This window comes from Dermacentor albipictus, chromosome 3 (assembly GCF_038994185.2).
Source record: "Dermacentor albipictus isolate Rhodes 1998 colony chromosome 3, USDA_Dalb.pri_finalv2, whole genome shotgun sequence".
In the NCBI taxonomy this organism is placed as follows: domain Eukaryota; kingdom Metazoa; phylum Arthropoda; class Arachnida; order Ixodida; family Ixodidae; genus Dermacentor; species Dermacentor albipictus.
Window position 1 is genome coordinate 67,820,331 of NC_091823.1, and position 12,923 is coordinate 67,833,253.

A 12,923-nucleotide genomic window follows, 5' to 3' on the forward strand; every position below is an offset into this window, starting at 1 on the left:
CAGGATGGCCAGCCAGCCTCTATGGTCTGTGAAGGAGTACGTTTACCTAGGTCAATTAATCACAGGGAACCCCGATCATGAGAAGGAAATTCGTAGAGGAATAAAGATGGGTTGGATCGCATACTGCAGACATTGTCAGCTCCTGACTGGAAGCTTACCATTATCATGGAATAGGGAGGTGTACAATCAGTACATTTTACCAGTGCAGACATATGGGGCAGAGACTTGGAGACTTGACAAAGAAGCTTGAGAACAAGTTAAGGACCGCGTAAGAGCGGTGGAACGAAGATTGCTAAGCATAACGTTAAGAGACACAAAGAGAACGGTTTGGATCAGGGATCAAACGGGTATAACCACTGTTCTAATTGGCATGAAGAGAAAAAAAAATAGCAATGGGTGGGTCATGTAATGCGCATATTAGATAACCGTTGGACAATTAGGGTTACTAATGGGTACTAAGCGAAGGGAAACGCAGTCGAGGATGGCAGAAGACTAGGTGGAGCGATGAAATTAGGAAATTCGCGGGAGCTAGTTGGAATCGGTCTGCGCAGGACAGGGGTAATTGGAGATCACCTGCCTTAAAGCAGGCTAATGATGATGATGATGACGAGGAGGAGGAGGAGGAGGAAGATATTCAAGCCATAGGATTGTCAAGTAAAATTTGTATCCTATGTTTTTATATATTTTAATAAAGTTGCAACGTTCAGCGACGGGAAAACCCATCTCACACAGCTAAGCATTTCCATGACCTCAGATCCTACAAACCACGTAGTCTGGGTGCCTGTCCAGGCTTTCTATTTGAATAGTAACGATCCTATACCACTTGTATTTATACAGATCAGCGGCGAGATTTTCGAGCTATAGGCAAGATTGTTTGCTAAACCAGTTGGCCCCGATTCTTTCAGTGTAACTATATAGAGATGTTTCAACTAAAGGTTTCGTGTTCCATAATAACCATGTCATCATGATCCGGGGCTACTACTTAGTCAAGTTAGTTAAGCTGCATAAAAAATATGTTTTATAGTCACCTCAACGACTGTGCCAATAAAGGTAAGAAACTAAGCCCATAGGCTAGTATTAATAGGAAACAAACAAAAATGTTGGCGGAAGCGAATTAGGAAGCGTGCCTATTAGTCAGTAGAGCGATACATTACATCAAAGTTACGGTGAGGGTAACTGGTGCTTCTTTCTTCGCCTACTGCGCTTTTAAAAGGTCACTGTTCTTAGCGTAAGCAACCGTAATACCAAAAATACCGGGTCGTCGTTTTTGAAATTTATCAGGGATAATTGGCCAAACGCAGGTTCCAATAAACATTTTTGTGAATTTTGGCCCGGGTTTTCAGCTTTCTTTTCAGAAATAAATAGAACAATTAAATTTAGTGCGCTTGAAGTCACGCACTTAACATTTCCCAAACGAAGTGTGACTAGGCATCCATAATGAATTTGCATAGCGAAAGCAGGGACACAACAGATGTCCAAAAAATGTAATCTATTGTTATAAACGTAATGAGTGGTAGACGATGGAGGTCACTTCTCGCGCTGAGTGCCTATGCCATGATCAATGTCTTCCTTTCAACATTAAATAGCATGTTCCAACTAGTAAAGTTATTTTGCACACTAATGTTACCGTTCAAGGCATCAGCGAATAGGTTGCAATGCTATTTCCCTCAAATTATTAAACCACCCTCGGTGAGCTTGAAGCACTTCTAAAAATGCGTTCTGTTTATTTGTTTAGTAAGATTATGCTCGCGAAAATACCCAACCTCCCCTAGCGTCACTTAGTTTTGTAAAGATCCTTAGTATCCCTGAAGCTTCGCCATTCACTAATAGAAGGGTGTAATGCTTAGTAAATCATTTTTGGGGCAATAATCTGTCCGGCCATTGAATGAATCCGAAATTGCTTATTCAGCTTCGCGGTTTCCATTCGGCTGCCTCTCAGACCTTGTGAACGGTTCATATTCTCATTAACAGGATAGACAGTAAAAAAAAAGGAAGAAAAATCTTGTCCGGCTGTCGCTTTGTGTCGATGGTAACCAGTAACGATGGATTTCCGTTCTCACTCTTTCTGCCCTTTTACGTGACCGTCTTATGTTTAACGTAAACAAAAATAAGCTTAGAAGGCTCCTTGCGCCGCGAAAACGTTGGTTTGGAACAGTTTGAAACGCGAGTAAAATTTTACGACATTACAAAGCTTCTTGACACTCTCAGGAAGTAGCATGGGAAACGGGGACGCGCTTCAAGGCGAGAATAAAGAAGACTGGGTGGAGAAGAGAAGAACTGTGACGTGCTTTAAATATTGCATGGTGGGCGTGCAACGAAACAGTGCCTTCCAAGTGAGCCCATAAAACTAGGCAACGTAATTGAATTTCACTCCACGTCTTCGGGTGGACTGTAGTAGGGCGGAGTTTATTCGCTGCTTTCGGTCAGAGTACATGGTCCTCCAAAAGCACGCACGCTTTTCTTAAAGCGTGATTTTGCCCTCAAATGGGGTCTGCGGCGCGTGGCTTGACTTTGTAATCTTGGCCGTTTTCTCTCATGTTCGGCGCCAACCAGGAAGGTGCCAGTCCGCGTGCTTCGTGCTGCGTGCACGGCATAGAAAAATGGACGCAGAAATCACGCGGAACTTGCATAGGCGCGAGGAAATGTGTCCAGGCACTTCACCTCTACGTGACATACGGCTCCGAAACTACGTCTGCCACTTCTCTGAAGATATTCAAGGTTACTTTCTCTGAAAGGAACACAAGACATTCCTTGACATTGGGCACAGTAACAACAAACACCAACTGCATAATTTTTGGCCTTTATCTGCATTGTATTAACCTCCAAAATGCATTCCATACTTTGCGTAGAATCTGCGCAAAAAGTTCGATACTCAAAATGTGTAACTCCGCGCGTGCTAATCAATAAATCAATAAATCAATGAATCAAATCTTCATAAAATATAATTATTTATTAAAAATAATATACAGGCCGGATCCCAGAATTCCTCTCGAAGTTGTGTGAGCGGTCGGTAGATTAATAAAAACAAATATTGGGATATTACTTTAACGACCGCACGAAGCAGGTACCTAAGTTAAACAGTAATTGAAAGCAGAATATATTAAGAAATAGGCGTAACAGGAAAGAGCAAATAAACGATAACAATTACCGCTCTAATGCTCCGGTAAGTTTATATCAATGCAGATATCAAGATATCAGGACACATTAAAAAAATATTCGGATATTACAAATGATCCCACAAAACGGTAATATACGACAGAGCATATCGAAAAGTACGTGTCATGAAAAATGGCAAAGCAATAAGAACTAAAGGTTTAACTTTAGCAAGTTGCAAAATGATGCGTAAAGCAATCAGGGAAACCTGAATCGGCAGTTAATCCTACCCAAAAACACACACGGTCACAAATGTTTTGAGTACTACTGGGATTACAGTTAAAATGTAGAAAAAACTTGTTAGAATGCGCAAAACAATGTTGTTTATCTGATACTTTATGGTCGTTCATTTCTTAGTTTGGTTGCAGCAAATGAAAATGAAAAGAACCTATAGTTCTTTCAAACCGGTGGTGTTATAGAGAGTTCGGTGAGGTCGATCGTGTATAGCACACAGCTAGATGATTGGTTAAGCTTACTGTATGATGAAGTTTTCAGATAAGAAGCAAGAGTGAAAGTCAGTGCATGACTCCATGGACTGAATGTTTGGGAGTGAATATGCAGACGACAATGAATCACGTTGTCTCAATAAACAGTAAAGAATTTAACACAGTCCGGAAATTTGGGCCACTTGTACTGCACTCGTTTATGTAGAATGGTCTAATTTGTAAACTGTGACTGTGTAAGTGATATGGGTCTGAATGAAAGAGCCATATAATAATAAGTACAGTGATTTAGGGAAAACAGACGCCTTTGTTTATAAAGATGAATCATGGTCAATTTTCGGGGTAGTATATGTTCGAGGGAGCCTGTGCGTGAGGCTGCCGTAACCATTTGCAAATGGAAAACCCGAGAAAGAAAACAACGAACAGCAAAACAATCAAACATAACGGTCTAAACAACAGCATAAGACAGCTTGTTAATTTATTAGTGCTCTAAAATAGAACAATTTCACATAAGTGCTGCTAAACAACACCCAACTATTGCCTGGTTCGAACGCAGCTCCAGGTAGAATTTTATTGTGACAGCAATTATATGGGCATCGTCATCATCATAAGCAGCAGCAGCAGCAGCAGCCTGGTTACGCTCATTGCAGGGCAAAGGCCTCTCCCATACTTCTCCAACAACCCCGGTCATGTACGAATTCCGGCCATGTTGTCCCTGCAAACGTCTTAATCTCAACCGCCCACCTAACTTTCCGCCGCCTCCTGCTACGCTTCCGTTCCCTTGGAATCCAGTCCGTAACCCTTAATGACCATCGGTTATCTTCCCTCCTGATTGCATGTCCTGCTCATGCCCATTTGTTTTTCTTGATTTCAACTAAGATGTCATTACCTCCCGCGCTTGTTCCCTCACCCAATCTGCTCTTTTCTTATCCCTTAACGTTACACCTATCATTCTTCTTTCCATAGCTCGTTGCGTCGTCCTCAATTTGAGTAGAACCCTTTTCGTAAGCCACCAGGTTTCTGCCCCGTAGGTGAGTACTGGTAAGACACAGCTATTATATACTTTCCTCTTGAGGGATAATGGCAACCTGCTGTTCATGATCTGAGAATGCCTGCCAAACGCACCCCAGCCCATTCTTATTCTTCTGATTATTTCAGTCTCACGATCCGGATCCGCCGTTATACGGACACGCTAGGCGAATTCCTACCGTCGCCGTCACCATGACGTTCCGTATGAGCCGGCGAAAGTGAAACGGCGAACGCGGCTCAATATCGCGTGCGCGAGCGCCCAACAGGGCAGAGACACGTGCCCTCTCCGGTGGCGCGCGAGGGAGGGCAGCTTGCGTGTATGTATGCACTTCTCGCTTCAATTTTCCGAGTGTTTGAAGTGCGTTTCACCTCTGCCGCACGTCTGCCCGGTATGGCACTACCTCCGGAATTGGCCCACATTTCTGCCCACGGTCGATCAAGGATATTGCTAACAGCTTCGGTGTGAAAAATATAGCCGATCCAACGAGTTGGAATGTGTAGACTGCGAAGCTTTGTGTGAGGCATAAAGAGTCGAAACACAAGTTTGCGTTTGTTAAATGTCTGCGCAAAGTAACAGGGAAGGCTTTATTCGGGCATTGTAGAGGTGCTTATGTGAAGCAACCGCAACTGCCTTGGATATGCTAAGCATGATAAAAGAAAGTTTTGGATCCGAAAGCGGCAAATGGCTCATTGAGAGGAAAAGCCGGCGTCCAGCGTCTGTAGCACCCTAAGTTCCTATTGGCTGCGGCACGACCGCACGAGTGTGCCTCGAAGGAGCAGAGCGGGCGTAAGGGAACACCAGCACGCCACATGTTGCGTGAGAGGAGAGAGCACCGCCGCGACGTTACATCACCCTCTCTCTAGCTCTCGGAAGCCTGTTTTATTGGTGCGTTCCGTTTGCTAGTGTGTTCAAAATGCGCCTCGGTAAAGCCAAATAAAAAAAATTGGAGGATGCTTAAGTTTCGCCTTTAAGAGTGGAACGGCCCCTGACTTGAAAGGCCCCTGACTGCTTTTCGTTCTTCCCGCAACTGCAACTGGTAACCGTAGTGTTTACCGGGAAACACAGGCTGCGAACCAGAAAGCTTGCCTGGAAAGGCAAGCTTTCTGGTAGAAACGCGGATTCTTGTGTGGGTCGGTCTCTTGTTATTGCTTGGCGTTTTTGATATTTCAGTCTGGGAAGAGCTAACATAAAAGTAATGCGTTGCCGGTATTTTTTTTTTCATTACATTTGTTTGAAGGCCTGTTCTCAAAACCCCGAGAAATAACTTTTTAAAGGATGAAAGACAAAGTATGAGCAACTTTTGTGATAGAAGAGTGGTTGGGTTTGCGTGGTTCAGAATTCTGCCCGAAATTAATTTCACCGTAGTACAACATTCTTACTTCCCGGATTTCCTGCCACGCGGGGCCCTTAAGAGGATGCGTTGGCTCGGGTGCTCCTATATAAATACATATAAAATGAGAATTCATTTTTGCCGGCCACCACAGCGACACATCTGACAAGGTTTGTTCCATTCAATAGAAAAACCTAAAATCTAGCGTCTGTTGATCTCGAATTTTTTATTTAGATCGCCAACTTTTTATTGAAAATTGGCAAGAATCGAAAATTTTCTGCAAACGAAACTATCAAGTTTATAACTCCGTAACTCAGCAATGAGAAATGATATCACAATACTTTGAATTGCATCTAATAGAACATCTCAAGTGGAGAAAATTGATATGTCCCACATGATTATGAAAAAATTTAATAATATGGATATACAACTTTTACAGAACCCTTGTAGACAACGTAGCGAATGCACGTAAAATGTATATTTACACATCGAATTTGTTCGCCTTAAATGAGCTAATAGATGCCGTTTACAGTCTCGCGATATCTGCTTTTGGTACAAAGATATGAATTTGTAAACTTGGTGCTTCTGTATATATATTTCATTGAATTTCCAAACATTTGAAAATTTTTGTAAAAAAATTAAAGCCTTAAATCAAAATTCCGATACAACAGTCACTATAATTTACCTTTCCCTCTCAAATACAACAAAATTCATTAAAATCGGCCGAGTAGTTATCTCAGAAAAGCGTTTCTGCGTTTTACATGTATTTGAATAGGCCACATCAGAGTTGAGCCACAGCTAAAGCTTCCTCTTAACACAACCCCGTCAAAACGTGCCAAGCGTCTCAACGCCCTCACTTGCCCATGACAGGTTCATAACTCGAGGCACCGCTCAGCGGTGTTCAATTTCAGAATAATAATTTGCCATTCACCTCTCTAAATGAGTGCTTAGGTGTCCTTGTCCTCATCTAGGGACCTTAGGATGGATGGATGTTATCAGCGTCCCCTTTGGAAATGGGTTCAAAACTGGGTTGCACTACCAAGCTCTTGCTATTATACTGCATAATATCGGTTAAAAAAAGAAAATAAACGACGCTGAATTCCCATACCTAATTTTCTAATTTTCTGAGCCCCTATTGCGAAATTTGTTTTTGTACGTCTCTGTTCTTTGGTCGTTTCCGTACTTTTCTTCCACTAATCTTCCTATCGCCTCTTACTAATCTCTATTGTGGACATATTTTAAAGCGAAAGCTTTACTGGCCGCGAGCTTGCAATTTCGCCGTAGCGGTGCTCCGAGGAGGCACATGACGTCACAACGCGCGCCTCGCCACAGATAATTCTCTCTCTCTCTCGCTTCCTACTCACTACTGCGCATGCGCCACTTAGTAGCACCGAGCCACATGTGTTCCGCCGCTGCGCAGCGCGGCGCCTTTCCGCTGCCGCCGTTTGGTGTGACGTCACACCGCGTTCCTCCTCTTTGCGCTCGCCTCCACTCGCTTCGCCAGGTGCGTCGCATGGCTGATAACATGTAGGAGGATTGAAAAGGAGAGCTCCCGGGCGCCGCAACCACAGTTGAGGTGGCAGTATGGACGAGGACAATTCTGATAAGCAGGAGGAGGCCTAGAATCGACATCGGAACGAGATTAAGAGGAAACGAATCGCCCAGGAAACAGACGAACAGCGCGCCGAACGGCTGGCTAAATGCCGCAACATAGCTAGGCAACCAGACTAACCTGGACGTGCAATCAAGATTAACCAAGGATAACCATGCTATGCCTTAGCCTTCGCTACGTATATTCTGGCATTGCCGAGCTAAACGACTCCCAATTTTTTTTCATTTTCCCCCTCCTCTCGCTGAACCCAAGGGCTTCAAGGATGTCAGTGGTGCCTAAATCGGCCGCTGGGCAGACGTCTTCACATTCTAATAAAACATGCTCCATAGTTTTCCTAGCTTTACCAAAGCAAGCACATGCTTCTTCTTCCTTCTTATATTTCGCTTTATAGGTGCGTGTTCTAAAGCATCCCTATCTCGCTTCGAAAAGTAATGAGCTTCCCTTTGAGTTATCATAAATTGTTTCTTTCCTGATTTCGCTTTTTCCTCTTAAGTAGTTACTCATGGCAAGTTGCTTTTCCATTGCCACGACCCTTGAAATTATTTCAGCCTCTCTGACTTTCCGCTTGACCCTCTTTGTTGCTGTGTTGCCCACTCTACAGGCCGCATACTTGCTGGTAAGCTTCCTACTTCTTTTCCTCCACTGTGAATCAATGTTTTCTAGAGGAGAACCTAGGTTTGTTACACGTTATACAAAAGCTATGCATGTTTTCCTGCTGTCACAAGAAAACAGCATGCAGCACCTTGATTAGGTTTTTACGAAGGGCAGTCAACTTGGGGAGAGATTTATAGGCAGCATGGGAAGTGCGTGTTGTCATTAAGGGCAATTAAATAACATAGTGGAAATACTCACACAGAATTGCTTCGCTAGAATTTTTTATGTAATTCGCCAAGTCCGCACAATTGTGTTGTGTTGTTGTGGTCATCTTTCAGGAAGTGATCGGCAAAGAAACTTTTCGACAGAAAACTTACCGAATAAAGTTGTACATGCTTACAATTGGTGAGAAATAGAATCATATACCTTAGTAAAGTTATTATTTATCGGTCATTCAACTATTTAGTCGATGTTCTTTGGTTCTGCGTGCCATAACTGGGGAAGCAAAGTGAAGTTGTGCGAAGAGAGGCAAGACAATGAACCTGTCATTTGCCTATAATAAACTAAATTCGCAAGTATGACTGTGCGACATTAGCATTTGCTCTTCGGCATTTGATCCTATCGCTTTGTGCTCTAGGGGGCACATAACATCAAGACAAGTGCACGAATTGTTCTTTAGTGTCGCTGCAGCCAAGTGCGTTCAACTTTAGAGTCACTATAGTAAACTGTAATGGCCAAGTTTGCCTTTCTTTACCGCAACCATGGTCGCTATGATGCTGCCTTTTCAAAGTGGAATGGCCCGCCATTGGTACGTTCAATAAAAAGGAACTACAGATCTATGACCACGTAAAAGCAGTAATACAAAAAAAAATGTTTTGTTCCTCAAAGTGAACACAGAGAACGGAAAAGAATGGCGTGCCTGAAATGATCCTCCAATTCCAACTGCTCTGAGAGGACAGCTGTGACAAGAGCCTCTTATGATGTTCATCGAACGGGTACATAACGATCCAATGGATTTTGTTGGCGCCACCACAGCAGCTGCCGAAGGCCTGAATGACAAGATAGCGCCCAGCCATCTTTTTTTTCTTTCCCCTATTTTCCTTTTCTCACGTGGTACGCAGCTGTCTAATCTCACTCATTTTTTTTAGCTTCGATAAGAAGATCGAATAAATTTTGAGGCGCTTGCTCTGAGTTGAAATGGTAAAAGACTATTTTCTTTGTGTAACTATAGTTGTATTTGAGGAAACCCCATGGTTTGGCAAACACACACACCAGCTTTGGCTGTTCTCTGGAACACGGGCAACCAGACTTGAGACATTATGCAAGGCTGTACTGAACACAGATGCACCTTCAAGCTTCACCCGCTGGGTGGCAGACAAGCTTATGGAGTCGTTGCTGTGGCGGCTGCGCCATGCAAGGTTACACGCTATTATTAGCTTTTCTTTTATGCGCAAGATGTCTTGCGGTAACTCCTCTAAAAAAATACCGTAGCCTTACTTCTACTTCACTGTCATGTTTGCTATATAATGACAGTAGTTTCCTCGCCCTCTATACCTACATTTAGCGGTCTCGGTTTCTGATGTGCTTTACCGACTTATTCGGCATTAACACATGCTGGTTTCATTCTTCTTTTTCTGATTTACCGGGCTTTACGAGCAAGCCATTTTGAGATGATTTCACCTTTTTTTTTCTTTACTTCCTGCACCACTTTTTAGTTCTTTCTCCTTTTCCTAAATGGAACTGCATTTTCCAAAACATACAGAGGCACAGAGAGAAACAGAGTTGAATGAAAGCGTTGAGTAGTGCGTATAATCTTGATTCAGCTTTCGTTTTTGGTGCTTCTGAAAATATTGACCCATGTACCTTAGTTTTGAGTCCCTTCAGAGGCACTTTTGCTTATGATCTGCTCTTCCATGGCTGCACTGTACTTCAAACTTCAACGCTTTCTGTTTCTGTTGTTTGCTCGATAGTGCTTACGACAATTTTCTGTCTTTCCGGATGTGGCGGTGGCGGGGATTCATATTATTCTGAGAAACCGTCAAGACCGTTCCTTATCGCAAGAGTTGTAAATGTAGAGCAGCCCAAGGTTGTCAGAATTGCCCTGGCTGTATACAGCTAACGGCCGCATTTTCAGCGAGCAGTTCTGAGGGGGCTCTCTGACGATCACCCTCTGGGATACATTCACTTTCGCGAAATTTTGTGTCACTAAAACCAGACCTAATGGTTCTATAACCGACAGTGTACTTCACACAGGGCCAAGCAGGATGTGCTAGTGAATTGCGAGGAACCGAGTCCCGCATAGAGGCCGGCGCGTTCAGTGCCCAGTCACGTGAAATCTCGCGTTAGTGAAAGTACTGCCGCAAAATGAGCATCTGAGAATACTACCACAGACTGGCGTATAGTGATGGAGGGCACTGTGCCAACCACCGTAATTTCGAACGTATCTTTCGCTCCTTCTTGCTCGAGAGAGTCGTGCCAGAATACAACGCATCCCTTGTCTTAAGTGTGAAGTTGTAAATTTGATCATAATTGTCATAATTATGTCATAAAAGCGTAATTGTCAGTGAGGTTAACTTCCGATATATGGCACACACAGATCACTTGGCCAGGGTAATATAAGTAGGCGCGGTTAATATAATACATGATAATTGGAAGGGTTCTCATGAGAGCGAAAACTGCAGGGCTTTCTCTTCAATTAACATAATTAAACGTAAATTTATGAACTGACTTTTATGGTACTTCACGCCATATTCTTTTCCCAAGAAAAAGGTTGGATGGTGCTGTCCGTCTTTTTTCACCCGTTAGTGGTGCTATTTTCTTTCCGAATGATCATGCGCAGCAAAGAAATTACAAAATGGAAAATGATTGGAAAACGCAGCAGTTCCACCTGTGTTCCGCGTTTGCGCTATCTCAGTCTATCTCACAACTCCATTTACGTACTTTGCCTTTGAGAGGAGTCTGATTAAACACGAAAGAATAATGTTCCCACAATTCATTCCGTTTTTCACTTTCCGGATTTACTTCTGTGCTTTACTTTGAGTACCCCTCCACCCGCACCCACACCTTTATTTGACTTGAAAGGAGCACTGACATTTGTCCTTTATTGTTCTGAAGGAATCAACCTTCTCTTCTTGAAGTTGGTAGACCAAGCGTAAGGAGAAGCCAATACGAGCCACGAAGGGTTCACCGGAACGCTTCTGATTTTACTCAGTGCACATGAAGGTACAACATCTCCAAATAAAAAAGACCCACAGCGTGTCACCGCCCGCCAAATTGAAAATTAAGTCAGCACCGGCGGCTCTGATTAGCAGAAAGTTTCATTACCGCGAAAGCAGTTGCCCGTGGGCTGATTGAAAACGTTTTCTGTTCGGTGCGTCTCTTGCAGACTTGCGGGCTCTCTTGGACTGCGTTTATCGCTCAAGCTTTTTACTGTTATTCTGATTATTAGTGTTACTGAAAGCGCAAACAGAAACAATGCGAGCGTCACGAAGAAAGCAGAAAGAACCAATAAAACATGCTGGCGGATTTGTGATGGTTAGTATTTGACATCGTCCCCATGCGAATTGCCGTGCCGCTTGGCTTTGGCCGCCATATAGTGATTCGTAATATTGAGAAATCCGAGAGGATGTTTGGATTGGTGCCCACATAGTATTTATTTAGCGAATGTATAACTCGGTTTCTGTACCGCTAAGTAGTGTTCGATGTTCGCACGATAGGTGTTGTTTCCTTACAGGCCTTGCTGTGTTCGAAAACGCATTTTTGCCCGTTAATTTGACATTCAGCCCTATTGTTTCAGACGAAAATGCTAGAAAGTGCTACTTTTGCTCATAATCAACCACATTGAACGTTGAACAAACCACGAAATTTATTTGCTCACCTTGGCCTCCTATCTAGGAGATCCCAAAAACACGTTTATCTCACTCCTAAAATTTCTTAGTTAAGAACACTTTGTCGGAGGGCCAAATTACGTTGCTTTTCTCAATTAGTGGTTCAATAAAGCGCGAAACACTGTACCAGAAGGGCAAGTCCAACGTTTTTGCTAACTAAAACTTCAACCTATTTTTCTACAATCCTGCTCTCTACTTTTTCTTCGAATGGTTCCTTTGTAGATTCAGAGTGCCATTCCTTACAGTTCCGTTCCTTCATCCACGAGCGTCCTTAGTTAAAGGCGAAAAGAACAATGTGCTCCCATTTTTTTCTTCGTACGATAACTTCTTTTCTGTTTTCTTTAATTTTTTAACAGCTCTTTGGGAATAACATCAGTCACTGGGACACTAGGTACCCATCGCAGATTTTCGCAAATGTTTACAATCCCTTCTAGATTTGCTGAAACAGCGCTCGCTACGAGGACATATTTGCATCAGCTATGCACCAACCACTCACGAAGGCAGCCATTGGTTCGGACGGAAGACTCGACTTTTCCGATCATTGATCGCCCAATTTTTCTCTCGTCCTCCTCTGCCAGTCTCTTTCTCTCTCCCTCTCTCTTTGTCTTTTATTATCTCCGAAGGTCCGCATGCCAGGCTGGGCCACAAAAGCGTACCTATATGTGCGATCGATTTTTGACACCTTCGAAGGACGACGAACGTTTCTTCTTTCTTCACGGTGCCGCACAGGCTCTCCTAATTTGTCAAGTTCATACTCTCTTTTTCCTCATAAGTGGACGTCTCTTGCTCTTTTTCTTTGTTACCATCTCGTCTCTTCTCCACATCCTTTCATTTCACTTGGCTGTGTCTGATGTCTCTAAAAAATGGAACGAAA

At 43.2% G+C, this 12,923-nt stretch overlaps 1 protein-coding gene across 3 annotated transcripts in view; it reads left to right on the top strand.

Moving 5' to 3' along the window:
- LOC135905511 (uncharacterized) overlaps positions 1-12,923 on the top strand; it is a 374,310-nt gene that overhangs the window by 146,917 nt on the left and 214,470 nt on the right. The gene's annotated exons all lie outside the window — the stretch shown is intronic.